Here is a 12,563-nt window from a genome sequence, read left to right as displayed (position 1 = left end):
TATTCTTGCCTCGTTCAGGTCCATTACATTTCGTTAGGGTCTTATGTTACCAGTAGGACTAACAGCATGCTTTGCGAATACTGTAAGTGGTTCCAACAAGAACAGGGAGCCAATGACAACTTCGTGAACACTGTAATATGGCCAGATGAAGCAGCATTCCCTCTTGTGGGTGTCTTCAGTTCGCACAATGCCTACCATTGGTGTGTGGTTAACCTGTACATCACTTGCAACTGTGGATATCAAGTTTGCTTTGGTATCAATGTCTGGGCCGGAATATTGAGTAACAGGTGTTTGGGCCATACATATTGCCTGACTAGTTGACTGCACGAAGATATCATTCATTCCTCTCAAACTATCTTCCTGATGCACTGGAAGATCTTCCACTACATGTTTGGCAGAGTATATGGTTGCAGCACGATGGTATGCCTCCACACACTGGAATTAATGTGCGACAGTATTTGGACAGAACATTTCCAGGGAAATGGTTTGGACGTGGAGGTCCAGTTGTATGGCCACCGTGTTCACTTGACCTAAATCCCCTGGATTTCTTCATGTGAGGACACCTGAAGGAGCACGTATACTCTACTCCGCCAATGAATATGGAAGAATGGGTAGTGCTTGTTCATGCTGCTCTTTTTACTTTGGATGCAGATTTTCTGTGAAGGGTCCAGAGCTGCGGCGGATTGCACAGCGGTTGGAGGTCGCTTTGGGAATCTGTTGTTCTGAGGACAAAGTACTCTATTGTGAAGGTCATGCGGTCATTAATTTGGACATTGTTACTGTCACCGCTTGCTAATGTGCGTCATCTGAGCGCTCATATTACATGTAGTATAAATGACAAGTAGATGTGTTATTTTACTGTGCTGTCGTCTTTAGCATCTTGAAATTGATGATGTTTTTGTAGTTATTTTGCCCTATGACAAGTCATTTGTTTCAACTGTCTCTTTCTTATTTGTCTAATCACATATTTGTTATGTTCAACATTACAAAATGTTGTAAATTTAGAATACATGTGACCTAAGGAATGGTGTATATTATAGTATGAAATGTCAGAATGAAATTAGCAAATAAGAAAAAAAATGCGCCCCAACCCAGGGTCGAACCCTTGACCTGCATGCTAAACCGAAACTATCCACTGCACCAACTGCACAGCACGATTATTGTTTGCTGACAGAGGCTGTTAACATACAAATGGTTACAGCGTTGCCAGATTTCCACTTTTTAACGTCTGTTTTCGGCTGGATGTACTCGCTGGATGAAATTTTGTAAGAGACCTATTTTCATCACTGGCATGGAAGGAGTCACGCTGCGAAGCCCGAGTGCGCGAATTTCGCTTCACCCTGTGTAGTAGACTTAGGGCGAATGAAATATTGTTACTGTAGATTTAATAGTAAGGCCTACGCCCGAACTTTGGGGAAAGTAATGCAAATGTCTGCTCCTTTTATATATATAAAAATCCTTCATATCTTCTGAAAATATTTTTCTTAAATGAACATTATTTATTGAAGATGATTTGCAACAACAGTAATATAGTTCAAAAAATTCATCACACAAAACTGTATTAATACTTTTTTATTACTACTACTGATTTTGGTAATATACCATCTTCTCAGTATCTGTATCAACCAAAAGAAAGCAAAGCCAACTACAGAAAAATGTGGACATACGAGGGCAGTTCAATAAGTAATGCAACACATTTTTTTCTCAGCCAATTTTGGTTGGAAAAACCGGAAATTTCTTGTGGAATATTGTCAAACATTCCCGCTTCGTCTCGTATAGTTTCATTGACTTCCGACAGGTGGCAGTGCTGTACGGAGCTGTTAAAATGGCGTCTGTAACGGATGTGCGTTGCAAACAACGGGCAGTGATCGAGTTTCTTTTGACGGAAAACCAGGACATCTCAGATATTCATAGGCGCTTGCAGAATGTCTACGGTGATCTGGCAGTGGACAAAAGCACGGTGAGTCGTTGGGCAAAGCGTGTGTCATCATCGCCGCAAGGTCAAACAAGACTGTCTGATCTCCCGCGTGCGGGCCGGCCGTGCACAGCTGTGACTCCTGCAATGGCGGAGCGTGCGAACACACTCATTCGAGATGATCGACGGATCACCATCAAACAACTCAGTGCTCAACTTGACATCTCTGTTGGTAGTGCTGTCACAATTGTTCACCAGTTGGGATATTCAAAGGTTTGTTCCCGCTGGGTCCCTCGTTGTCTAACCGAACACCATAAAGAGCAAAGGAGAACCATCTGTGCGGAATTGCTTGCTCGCCATGTGGCTGAGGGTGACAATTTCTTGTCAAAGATTGTTACAGGCGATGAAACATGGGTTCATCACTTCGAACCTGAAACAAAACGGCAATCAATGGAGTGGCGCCACACCCACTCCCCTACCAAGAAAAAGTTTAAAGCCATACCCTCAGCCGGTAAAGTCATGGTTACAGTCTTCTGGGATGCTGAAAAGGTTATTCTGTTCGATGTCCTTCCCCATGGTCAAACGATCAACTCTGAAGTGTATTGTGCTACTCTTCAGAAATTGAAGAAACGACTTCAGCGTGTTCATAGGCACAAAAATCTGAATGAACTTCTCCTTCTTCATGACAACGCAAGACCTCCCACAAGTCTTCGCACTCGAGAGGAGCTCACAAAACTTCAGTGGACTGTTCTTCCTCATGCACCCTACAGCCCCGATCTCGCACCGTCGGATTTCCATATGTTTGGCCCAATGAAGGACGCAATCCGTGGGAGGCACTACGCGGATGATGAAGAAGTTATTGATGCAGTACGACGTTGACTCTGACATCGACCAGTGGAATGGTACCGTGCAGGCATACAGGCCCTCATTTCAAGGTGGCGTAAGGCCGTAGCATTGAATGGAGATTACGTTGAAAAATAGTGTTGTGTAGCTAAAAGATTGGGGAATAGCCTGGTGTATTTCAATGCTGAATAAAACAACCCCTGTTTCAGAAAAAAAAAAGTGTCGCATTACTTATTGAACTGCCCTCGTATATTGTTAGGTTAATGGCTGTATATAAAGTAGTACATACGAAAAAGATTAATAGTACTTATTTGTTAGCATAATTTCTGCCATGGAAATCCTCATTTTCATACAAAATCTTCACAATTGTCCATATAAAGAAAAGTAATAAATGCTATAAGCATAGAAAGGCATAGGACTCATTAGGACAGTGAGTTCAAAAAATTTAAAATTCTTGGTTCTTTAAATTGTTTGTGAAGCTAAATTCGCTGCATACACTACACAGTAAACATTACACTGTCTTAAACCATGTAGTGAACACACTGTGATGTGATTTTCCAGATTGATTTGAAGGCAGAAACATTTTGTTCCAAGGATTCTAGCAATCTGTACAGTTGGTTATTTTGTTTTAGCACAGAGGGGGAGCTTAAGGGGGCAGATATCTTGTGATGTAGATGCAGAAGTACACTCCTGGAAATTGAAATAAGAACACCATGAATTCATTGTCCCAGGAAGGGGAAACTTTATTGACACATTCCTGGGGTCAGATACATCACATGATCACACTGACAGAACCACAGGCACATAGACACAGGCAACAGAGCATGCACAATGTCGGCAGTAGTACAGTGTATATCCACCTTTCGCAGCAATGCAGGCTGCTATTCTCCCATGGAGACGATCGTAGAGATGCTGGATGTAGTCCTGTGGAACGGCTTGCCATGCCATTTCCACCTGGCGCCTCAGTTGGACCAGCGTTCGTGCTGGACGTGCAGACCGCATGAGACGACGCTTCATCCAGTCCCAAACATGCTCAATGGGGGACAGATCCGGAGATCTTGCTGGCCAGGGTAGTTGACTTACACCTTCTAGAGCACGTTGGGTGGCACGGGATACATGCGGACGTGCATTGTCCTGTTGGAACAGCAAGTTCCCTTGCCGGTCTAGGAATGGTAGAACGATGGGTTCGATGACGGTTTGGATGTACCGTGCACTATTCAGTGTCCCCTCGACGATCACCAGTGGTGTACGGCCAGTGTAGGAGATCGCTCCCCACACCATGATGCCGGGTGTTGGCCCTGTGTGCCTAGGTCGTATGCAGTCCTGATTGTGGCGCTCACCTGCACGGCGCCAAACACGCATACGACCATCATTGGCACCAAGACAGAAGCGACTCTCATCGCTGAAGACGACACGTCTCCATTCGTCCCTCCATTCACGCCTGTCGCGACACCACTGGAGGCGGGCTGCACGATGTTGGGGCGTGAGCGGAAGACGGCCTAACGGTGTGCGGGACCATAGCCCAGCTTCGTGGAGACGGTTGCGAATGGTCCTCCCCGATACCCCAGGAGCAACAGTGTCCCTAATTTGCTGGGAAGTGGCGGTGCGGTCCCCTACGGCACTGCGTAGGATCCTACGGTCTTGGCGTGCATCCGTGCGTCGCTGCGGTCCGGTCCCAGGTCGACGGGCACGTGCACCTTCCGCCGACCACTGGCGACAACATCGATGTACTGTGGAGACCTCACGCCCCACGTGTTGAGCAATTCGGCGGTACGTCCACCCGGCCTCCCGCATGCCCACTATACGCCCTTGCTCAAAGTCCGTCAACTGCACATGGGTCTGACACACCGGTGTCAATGTGTTCTTTTTTCCATTTCCAGGAGTGTATATGGATTTTGAGCTTCCAGCTATTTGTTTGGAAAGCTGAAGGAAGCTCACTACAGCAGACACAGTTAGTTTTTATTACTGTGTCTTCTTGTAGTGTAATTTTGACAGTTAATTTCTGTTGCCTTGAAGAAACTACAGTGTTCTTTTCTTTTGCTAACACTCTTCACTCTCTTCTCTTGTGTTGGATAAGTGTCCTTCGATGACTCCTGCTTCATTTCAATAATAAATAGATACATCCGTCTTTAATTACAAGTTAAGATACCGAATATCATAATTATACCTGTTGAGCGTCTGTTATTGTTCTTAGGTCTTCAACCATCAGGTTGGTTATCAGCAGTTCACTATGTATTTCTGTCTTTGACCTTCCTCTTGACAGCAGTGTAGGTGGTGCAGTTGGTATCCTACATGATCTAGTTGATGTATTCTAGTTTCAATCTTCCTCTCATACTTTTCCCTTTTACTTTCCTTTCAACAATACTTTTAATGATACTATCATGTCTCATTAGTTGACCAACTTAATAGTGCCTTCTGTGTTCACTTACCTTCGGGAGAAAAGGCTTCTCTTCATCCACTTTGTGGAGCACTTCTTCATTGGATATCTTGTCTACCCAGAAAATTTTGAGCATTCTACGGTAGCGTCACATCATGAAGATTGTTATTTTACGTTTTCTGCTTCTCTGAGTGTCCATGTTTCACTTCCGTACAGCAGCACACTCCAAACGAACGTCTTTATTAGATTTTTCCTAAGTTGTTTGTCTTTGCTGCTGGACGTGGAAAGGTTTCTCCTCTTGTTAAAAGCAGCTTTTGCCTGGTTTGCAATATCCTTCCTTGACCTTCCATATTATGTATTTTTACTCCCTCTGTGAGCAGTGTCCAGTCACTCATTGTTGTGTGAGCACTGGGCAACAGTGTTTTGTCTGCTCACCACTAAGATTTTTGTTTTACCTGTATTTATTTTCATATTATAGGAAGAGCTGAGAGTGGTTTCCATCTGCGCCAGCACCATTTCTAATTGTTCTGCATATTCACTTAACACTGTGATATCACAGCAAATCTCAACATGTTTTTTTCGGACCATGAATTTCAATTCCTCCTATGGCTCCCAGTTTCTCCATAGCTTCATCTGTTGCCCCCTGAATGTATCCATTGAACAAGACAGGAGAGAGTGCGCAACCCTGTTGTACACCCTGCTTAATAATAGTAGCTTCTTCTTGATGTTCTCCACACCTTATCCCACCCACCTCTTCTCTTCTGTCCTTATACTTTATGCCAATCTCTCTCAGCTTTTTAAAAGGCTATGTGACCAGTCTACCCTATCAAATTCTGTTTCTAAGTCGATGAAGGCGATATGTGTATCTTGACCATCCTTTATTCTTTCCTCAAAAATTAATCATGAGCTGAGTATTGCTTCTCTAGTGCGTACACCTCTTCTAAAGCCAAACTGGTTGTCCATTATCAATACATCTATCTTGCCTTCTGTCTGCCATAAAATGATAGAGATCAAGATCTTCGAGGCATATATTACCGAACTGAGAGTCCTGTGTTGTTCACATCTGTTTGCAGTGCTTTCGTTGCTACTCTTGATTTTCTCAGCATTCTCCAGTTCCAGATCTTCAGTATTTCCTGCATAGAGTTTTTCATGGTATTGTTTTCACCTTCTACAATGCTTCTGGCTCTGTTAGAGAACATTATATACAGAGCCTTCTATTCCTGGAATAGTGTGATGTGCATGTGCAAATGTTCTGGACATGAAGGTTTTACAGGCAGCTGCCATTGATTCCAAGAGCAGATTGAATGTACTAGTAGGTGTGTTGGATAGACACAATGTGTTGGCAATAGAATGCATGCTTCTTTGTCTCAGTCAGCTGAAAACTCTTGTTGTGGTTCCATGTTCATATAAGTGTCTCTGAAGCTTTATAAGTACAAAAATTATTATTTATTTAACATATGTGTGTTCTTCAACCTTACATTGTATTGCAACCTGTTCTGTGGTTTATTCTTTCCTAGTGCTGGACTGCAGTTCTTTCCATTCAGGCCTAATTGTGCAAGGCATGTCCAGAAAGTGAGAGTACTGTGCCTTCTACACTCAAAGGGAATTTTTTCAACAGTTGCCAGTACTGTTCTCAAGGATAATGTGTTGGCAGTAGAATGCATTGTTGTTTGTCTCAGTCAACTGAAAACTCATGTTTTGGTCCCATGTTGAAATAAGTGTGTCTGTTCTGAATCCCACCAGCTGTGAAGTGAAGAGCATAATCCAGTCTCTTCTTGCAAAGGGAAATGTGCTGTTTCAGATTTTTAATGAAATTGGAACTGTTTATGGGTGTGGTGTGTTGAATCATACTGATATGTACAAGTGATATTGTGAGTTTAAAATTGGCAGAATGATTGTTCATTATGAGCAAAGGAGTGGGTGTCCGTCAATTATGACCGATGACATGAAATTTTTCCTAAATATATTGCCTTTTCAATTGACTTTAGACAAGATGAACACAATGTCTCTGCATTAAGTCATTACTGAAACATATGGTTTTCAAAAATTATGTGAGAATTGAATACCAAAACAATTTACCAATCAATACGAAATCAACAGTATTGTATCTTCAGGGATACTTCACAATCGGTTCAAACTGGAATATGAACAATTCCTTGACTACTGTTACTGGTGATGAAAAGTGGGTGATCCACTAGAGCCCTGAGGTGAAAAGACTATCCATGTATTGGCGACATCCCTCCTCTCTGTCAGTGCAAAATTCAAAACCCTTGTTTTGACCTTAAAAATCATGGCCTCAGTTTTATGGGACTGTAAAAAGGTTTCTCCTCTCTGAATTTTTTGCCCAGGGGAAACAGTTGATACTGTGCAGTACTGTGAAAGCTTAAAAGAACTTTGGAGGACAATACAGGACAAAACAAGGGGATGGTATCAAAGGGATTGCGCATGTTGCGTGACAATGTACGTCCGCACGTAGCCAATAGTTGGGACATCATCAGCTACCCCATTCACCGCTCTGATCTGGCATCTTCAGGTGCCTGAAGTTGTTTCTATTGACACCGAGGTCCAGAGTACTATCAAACAATTGGCCAAAGTGGTGAAGGGAGACTTTTTGAAAAAGGTATAAGAAATCTCATCCCTCAGCTCATGGATTGGGAATGAAGCTGACACTGTTGAAAAACAATATTTCATGTAAATTTGTGAATTTGTAAGTTTTTCCTAAATATATTGTCTTTTCAATTTGTAAACAATTGCGTATTCGTAATATCTGGACAAGCCTCATACTCAGTTTTTGAACAGCTTCAGTGAAAGGAATGTAGTAGTCTAGCATGTAAGGCATATGGACTGCAGAACTGACACAAAGATGTTATTTAATATATACTGCTCAAGTCCAGTAATAATAAAACGATTGTGAAAGTTGGAACTAACATTCTGGGGATGAAGTTTTCCTTTAAAGAATGTATGATTAAGTTAGTGCAATTTTTCTGTACCAGATCAGATATTTGCCTCTCTCTCTTTTTTAAAAAAACAGAGCGATTTACTCCAAAAAGTTTCTCAGTTTTAACCACAAAACTTGAAGGATTACAGAAAGTGTGGATTGTATACATTGTTGTACATGCTTTTTAACTCTTACTGTTATTCTGGCTTAATAGTCACAAATTTCCATTACAAGCATTCTTACAAGAAGAAAAATTGTGTCCTGGTATATAAGGGGAACATGCCAGGAACATGAGCTGATTAGCTGTGTAGAAATAATAAACATGAAAATGAAGAGTTTTGTTTTTCAGGTATCGTACATATGCATTTCATTTTTCTATGTAACCACACTTTAATTCAAAAGCTCTTTGCTTCACAACAATTCTTTTCAAACCCCCTGTTAAACATTTTCTTTTTGCATTCATACACTGATTTACATTTGTCGGCTCTTTAAAGTAACCTATTGGCACGAAACTGGCTATTAATGTAGATCCAATAAATAGAAATTTGCAAATAAAATGGTAGTTTTAGTGTAAACAAAGTCATTAACCATTGACTTAGAAGTGTGTTGCCTGGTATTTTTGTCAACATGGCACTGAAATGTTCAATTTCTTTTTCCTGAAACTGTTAAAATGTAATACATGTGTTGTGATGCTGGAAGAGATTGGTGATACTCACAGGGTACATGATCATTGTGAAAACAAAATTATGCTGGCGCATGCAATTGTGAAGGATTGTAATTTCAGAGTAACCATTGTTAATTGAGTGTATTTTGTTTCATTTTTCAAATTGTTTAAAAAAGTGCTTGCAATGTGAGGGATCTATAAAGCCTTCCAGAAACCCACAAAAGGCACATTATACACTGAAGAGCCAAAGAAACTGTAACACCTGCCTAATATGATGTAGGGTCTCCGTGAGCATGCAAAGTGCCTCAACATGACGTGGCATGTCTGAAGTAGTGCTGGAGAGAATTGACACCATGAATCCTGCAGGGTGGTCCATAAATCCATAAGAGTACGAGGGGCTCGAGATCTCTTCTGAGCAGCACATTTTAAGGCATCCCAGATATGTTCATGTATGGGGAGTTTGTTGACCAGCAGAAGTGTTTAAACTCAGAAGATAGTTCCTGGAGCCACTGTGTAGCAATTGTAGACGTGGGGTGTCACATTGTCCTGCTGGAATTGCCCTAGTCCATCAGAATGCACAGTGGACATGAATGGCTGCAGGTGATCAGACACGATGCTTACGTACATGTCACCTTTCAGAGTCATATCTAGACGAATCAGGGGTCCCATATCACTCCAGCCGCACACGTCCCACACCATTACGGAGCCTCCACCAGCTTGAACAGTTCGCTGCTGAGCCATGGAGAATCCATGGGTTCGTGAGGTTCTCTCCATAGCCACAAATTTCCATACGCTTGATATAATTTGAAACAAGACTCGTCTGACCAGGCAACATGTTTCCAGTCATCAACAGTCCAATGTCGGTGTTGATAGGCTCAGACGGGGCGTAAAGCTGTGTGTTGTGCAGTCATCAAGGGTACATGAGTCTGCCTTCAGCTCCAAAAGCCCATATCGATGATGATGTTTTGTTGAACAGTTCGCACGTTAACACTTGTTGATGGCCCAATTTAGAAATATGCAGCAATTTGCAGAAGGGTTGAACTTCTGTCATGTTGAACAATTCTCTTCAGTTGTTCTTGGTCCTGTTCTTGCACGATCGTTTTCCAGCCGCAGCGATCTCGGAGATTTGATATTTTTACCAGATTTCTGATATTCGTGGTACACTCTTGAAATGGTTGTACATGAAAATCCCCACTTCATTTGCTATCTCTAAGATGCTGTGTTCCATTGCTTGCGTGCTGACTATAGGACCACATTCAAACTTACTTCAATCTTGATAATCTGCGATTGTAGCACCAGTAACCAATCTCGTGATCAAAAGTAACCGGACACCTGGCTGAAAATGAAAATGACTTAAAAGTTCGTGGTGTCCTCCATCGGTAATGCTGGAATTCAGTATGGTGTTGGCCCAACCTTAGCCTTGATGGCAGCTTCCACTCTCACAAGCATACATTCAATCAGGTGCTGGAAGGTTTCTTGGGGAATTGCAGCCCATTCTTCATGGAGTGCGGCACTGAGGAGAGGTATTGATGTCGGTTGGTGAGGTCTGGCATGAAGTCGGCATTCCAGAAACATCCCAAAGGTGTTCTATAGGAATCATGTCAGGACTCTGCAGGCGAGTGTCGTGTAACCACTCCGCCACAGGCCGTGCATTATGAACAGGTGCTCAATCGTATTGAAAGACGCAATCGCCATCACCGAATTGTTCTTTCACTCCACACAACGTTTTCCCATTGTTCAATTGTCCAGTGTTTACACTCACTGCACCAAGTGGGGCGTCCTTTGGCATTTACCGGCTTATGAGCGGCCACTTGACCATGAAATCCAAGTTTTCTCACCTTCCGCCTAACTGTCATAGTACTTGCAATGGATCTTGATGCAGTTTGGAATTCCTGTGTGGTGGTCTGGATAGATGTCTGCCTATTACACATTACGATCCTCTGTCAGACAACAGTTGAGGTTGGCCTGTACGCTTTTGTGCTGTATGTGTCTCTTCACATTTCCACTTCACTATCACATCGGAAACATTGGACCTAAGGATGTTTAGGAGTGTGAAAATGTCGCGTACAGACATATGACATGACACCCAATCACCTGACCAAGTTCGAAGTCCTTGAGATCCGCGGAGTGCCCCATTCTGCTCTCTCACGATGTCTAAGGACTACTGAGGTCACTGATATAGAGTACCTGGCAGTAGGCAGCAGCGCAATGCACCTTACATGAAAAACGTATGTTTTTGGGGGTGTCCGGATACTTTGGATCACATAGTGTATCTCTGTATTTGAATATGCATGCCTATACCAATTTCTTTGGTGCTTCAGTGTAGGTTCCTGAACATAAGTTTTTCTCTTGAGACTAGTTTTTGTAGGTGGACCAGGATTATTATTTTGCAGTGTGAGTCTTCTGTATGAGCAATGACATTCGAAAATCACACGTCGTAAACCTGTGCCACATGAAGTAAGATTTCCTGTAGTTTACTTGACAGCATGTGACACTATCCAACCAGGCACTGTAGGCTATATTCTTTTCTCTCAATGCTATCTGCACTGGCCAGTGAGGAGTCTTGTCAGTATATTGCATCACAAACTGCAAGTGTGGCCATGCTACAAAGGTGCTCAGTAGGCAGTGCTTGACCTGACAGGGCCTTTTAATTATCTCGCTTGGCTCCTCAGTGCAGTGATCTTCAGTCCAAACATTGGTTTGATGCAGCTCACGATGATAGTCTGTCATGTGCAGGCCTCTTCATATATGCATGACTACTGCAAGCTTCATTCACTTACTGTAGCCACTTCTTGGTATCCCTCTACAATATTTGCCCCCAACACTTCCCTTCATTAATAAATTGATGATTCCGGATGTGTCCCATCAATCTAGCCATACTTTTGGTAAAGTTCTTCCACAAATTTCTTTCATACCCAATTTAATTCACAGCCACCTCATTAGTTATTCGATCTACCCATCTGATTTTCAGCATTCTTTTGTAGCACCACATTTCAAAAGCTTGTATTCCCTTATATAAACTGTTTATAGCTCATGTTTCACTGCCTAACTAGGCTGCACACAATACAAATACCTTCAGAAAAGACTTCCAAAAATGTTATTTTATGTTCAGTATTCTTTCTCTTTTTCAGAAATGCTTCTCTTTCTGTTGCCATTCTGAATGTTATATTCTCTCTATTTTGCCAATTGTTTGTTATTTTGTTTCCCAAATAACAAAACTCATCTACTACTTTTAGGGTAGAATTTCCTAATTTAATTCCATCAACATTGCCTGACTTGACTTGGCTACATTCCATTACCTTTGTGTTACTTTTGTTGATGTCCATCTTAAAACATTTTCCCAGATCTTACCCATTCCCTTCAACTGATTTTCCAAGTTCTTTTGCTGTCACTGTCAGAATTACAATGCCATCAGCAAACCTCAAAGTTTTTATTTCGTCTCCGTGAACCTCAGTTGCCTTTCCTAATGTCTGCTTGGTTTCCTTAACTGCTTACTCTATGTACACTTTTTGTAATATTGGGGACAGGCTACAATCCCCCCCCCCCCCTCTCTCTCTCTCTCTCTCTCTCTCTCTCTCTCTCTCTCTCTCTCTCTCTCTCTCTCTTCTGCCCCTTCCCTCCCTCCCTCCCTTCTCGACCACTGTTTCCCTTTCATTTCCTGTAGCTCTCAGTCTGCTTTCTGAACAAGTTGTGAACCCCCTACTCCCCGTATGTTAACCCTACTGCCTTCAGAGTTTCAAAGAGTGTAGTGCACTCAACTTCGTCAAAATCTTTAACTAAATCTACAAATGCTATAAACTTACGTTTGCCTTTCTTCAACATATCT

At 42.3% G+C, this 12,563-nt stretch overlaps 1 protein-coding gene across 1 annotated transcript in view; it reads left to right on the top strand.

The window, feature by feature from the left end:
• LOC124723061 overlaps positions 1-12,563 on the top strand; it is a 193,739-nt gene that overhangs the window by 103,332 nt on the left and 77,844 nt on the right. The window lies entirely within an intron of this gene.

This window comes from Schistocerca piceifrons, chromosome X (genome assembly GCF_021461385.2).
Source record: "Schistocerca piceifrons isolate TAMUIC-IGC-003096 chromosome X, iqSchPice1.1, whole genome shotgun sequence".
Taxonomy (NCBI): domain Eukaryota; kingdom Metazoa; phylum Arthropoda; class Insecta; order Orthoptera; family Acrididae; genus Schistocerca; species Schistocerca piceifrons.
This window is presented reverse-complemented; position numbering and strand designations above follow the sequence as displayed.